We start from the raw sequence: 3,682 nt of genomic DNA on the forward strand, positions 1-3,682 counted from the left end.
TATCGGAAGTTGACACCTTGTGACGGTATTCTGAGCATTAACAAGTCGAAACTTGAGGTACCATTCTAATATTTTTCAAACTTGAGGTACGAAATTTTAGAATGGCTAAAACGTCAGGTATTGTACGGGCAATTTTCTCAAATTTAAAAAGTAAAAGAACAAAATGAGCTAGAGCATAAAATTGAAAGAGGATTGCTTCTCTTGAGGTCATTTTCGGCATTTTGAAAGTTTTAGGACCGGAAGAGAGAGTTTTACTCGACTTACTGGGCGTTTTGCCACGAATTAATAAAGAGAAAAAGAAAAAAAAAGTTGAAGTTGGACGGAACTTCCTCCACCCACCCAGGTGGGTGCTCACCTGGGGTCTTCAACAGTGCATGTATTACACGCGCTGTTAGGATTTGGTCTCCGTTAATCATTAGTGAGGAAGACCAAAAACAAGTCAAGCTCAGTAAAATCAGTTTACTCCAATTACAAGCCTTGCACCTGCTATACAATGCGTAAATTTGAATCCATCCAATTTTTCTCAGCCGGTGATCGGAGACCGAAGCCATTGTTGTCTTCTCAGTCGCCGGCGGTTATCGAAGACAGTTGGAGGACGAGTTTGTTTCTTTGTCGAACCCATTTTTGATTTTGGATGGATTATCTTTGATCCTGAAATCAACAAGATCAAGAAGGTAATCGGATGAGAATAAATTTGTTGATGTATAGGAAATGAAGTAGCTGATGAGAGTGAGGTGCAGAAGGATATCGCTGACCAAATTTCTGGCAACAATCGGATCGGTGGAAACTGGAAAGCACAAAGGCAGTAGATCTAAGATTACGTTAAAATTCCAAAGGAATGTAACCATCCATAATTCTCATTGGCTGGCACATTGGTGAAGCCACGTAGTAACTATGTTGGGCTGTTTAGGTTCGAGCCGCATCGTTGTTATTTCAGTTGTCATGCAATAAATTGCTTTTTTTTTTGGCTAAAAAGGATTCAACTTATTTACTTATTTAGTTTATTTGTTTTTAAATTTTTGTATAATAAGAAAAAATAAGTATGCATATTAATTTTAATAATGAAGATGGAATTTTCAAATAAAAGAAATATATTCATGAAAACTCTTATGTTATTTAATATTTTATTAAGAGAAACGAAATCGCGATAAATTATTTTAGATTGTTAAGTAGAATTTGATTAGATGAGTGTGAGTGAGTGAACCACTCCCACAAGTTTTGTGCGCGAAAAAAATTAGTCTCATTAGGAGGGTTTTCATTTAATGAATATTTAGGATTTAGGGCTGATATGGTGGATCAAAGGCCAAACAATGACAAAAATAGATAATTTTTTTACCACAATCATTTCTTCTCGTAATGATTACATCCAACGGTCGAATTAAAAAAATAAAATTCGTTAAATTTTATGTCCTCCATCTTGTTTGTTTTGAAAAGTTTTTCCATAAACCAAATTACCAATCAACAAGTTACACAATATTAATAGGTATACAAGGATTTCGTGTGATCAAAATAACCGAAACTATAAACCGATGGATTTGGCATTACTCATGTATCTAGTAGTGCTTCGTAATAGGTGCTATGTAAAAAAATTAACCTGGTCCGTCGTTGTTTTGTCATCGATCAAAGTGGTCAACCCTTTATACGCTTATACTTTCTTAAAGAGAGAGAATGAAGAGGAGATGAAATTCTCAAATTTTTACATGGATTGATAGGTTGTGTCCTTGAATGAGTGTGAGTGCCAACGGCGCCTCGAAAAAAGAAGCTGCTAATGAACCCACATAACTGACATAAGAAACTTATTGGAAGTTTTCATCTTTCTAATATTTGTTTTTTTTTTTTTTTGAAATAACTAATATTTGTTATTTGACACGCTCAAAGCAAGCGCATAATTTAACCCTAAAAATATCATAGTAGTATAAGCAAGTAGGGATCGTTCTATTCCGGGGATTGAGGGTACACCTGTCATTGTCAAACAATTAAACAATTAAAATTAAAACAAAGTATAATATTCACAAAGATATTCACAAGTATAAACATTATTTACGAAAAAGGGGGGTTTTTGTTTTTGGTTTTCGAAAATAAAACTAAATAAGTAAAACAATTAAAATGCAAAAACATAAAGATAATGATGGAATGAGAGAAACAAAGATCAAAACGGAAACTATGATTAAAATCGATTCAATTCTAATATTGTTCATCTAAGTCATGAGAAAGGAGTTGATCATGTGAAACATTCGAAAGCAAATGATTTCCCATATTTTACTTTTCAATGCTAATTAACCTAAGCGAAAGCACCTAGATCAATCCTATCAAACATGTAATCAAGTCCTAGAAAGCTAGTCAATCATGACATGTTTAACGCATGAAACACATAAAAAGGCTATCAACTCAAGTGTACAACTTAGTATGAAAAAGTCCACCTAATTGCAATCCTCTTTAATTAAATTCGATCTTTGTTCAAAACCTTTACTACTTTGATTCAAGTTTACACAAAACAAAAGGTTGATTTATGTTCTTAAACCTAACACCAATTACATGCAAATCCTATAAGTGTCGACCCAAATAAGACAAACATATAAAAGTTTTCTGTAAAGCAAATTTAATTAAACAAACTCACATAAGCAACTCTCGAATTACAATAATAGAATCTGAAAATTCTCAATTAATCATAAAAATTCCAGAAATTAATATTTGTTCAAACATATATGTCAACTAGAAACAATTCCAACGAAATCAAACAAGGTTACAAAGAAAGAGGTTGAATTACATCGTGAGATGGAGATGGGGATGAAAGATAAAATGTATGGAGTCTTGAATCTCGAAAGCAAGCTTCAAGGTGGAGAATGGATGATGATGCTCACGGCTTGGTTCTTCTTCTTCCTTGGCCTTGCTTGAACTTCGTGGATTGCTCTAGAGGATGGAGATGCTCACGGCTATGCTAGAGAGATTTTCTGATATTTTTTTTAAAGTCTAAACGTCCAGGAGAGGAACCCTTGACGTTGAGAAAGAGGGAGTATATATAGGAGCACGGCTAGGGTTCACAAAGCAATCAGAAATTTCCACATCACTTCAACCAATGCTTGCTTGCCACATAAGCCCTATGAGGTGGTCCAACCAATCACAAAATTCTCTAAAATATCTCCCTAAATATTCTTGCCGAAATTCCTTGAATATTTTCTGATTTTCTCTCTTTTATTTCGGCCAAAATACCTTTAGGGATTTTAGGAATGTATCTAGACATCTTTTAGCCCTTTTCTTGGTCTCCACACTTTTGCTTTCCTTAAAACTCTCTTCTTTTGCCGTCCAATGCTAGGGTTTCACGGAAAATCTCCAAGATAAGTCTCCAAGTATATTTTCTTTCCATTAAAATTGCCCTAGAAAATCTCTTGCCGAAATCTTCTAGGTTCTTGCTTTATTTTCACGCAAATTCTCTCTCCCCCTTTGTATTTCCTAAACAAAGTTTTATTAAGGAAATAATTGCAATTTGGAGTTCAACTGTTGAAGCCTTCAAGGTTTCAAAAGGACATGCATCTCAGTTAAAATTGTTAAATTGCAAAGAGAAAAATTCAGGTACCCTCCCCAAACTATTCTGCCAAGGCCAATGTGATATCCAAAGATGTATATTGACATCAACGTGATACTTCAGTCCAAAATTTCTGACGGCGCCGTCTGTTTGCTGACG

This window comes from Rosa rugosa, chromosome 7, assembly GCF_958449725.1.
Source record: "Rosa rugosa chromosome 7, drRosRugo1.1, whole genome shotgun sequence".
Lineage (NCBI taxonomy): Eukaryota > Viridiplantae > Streptophyta > Magnoliopsida > Rosales > Rosaceae > Rosa > Rosa rugosa.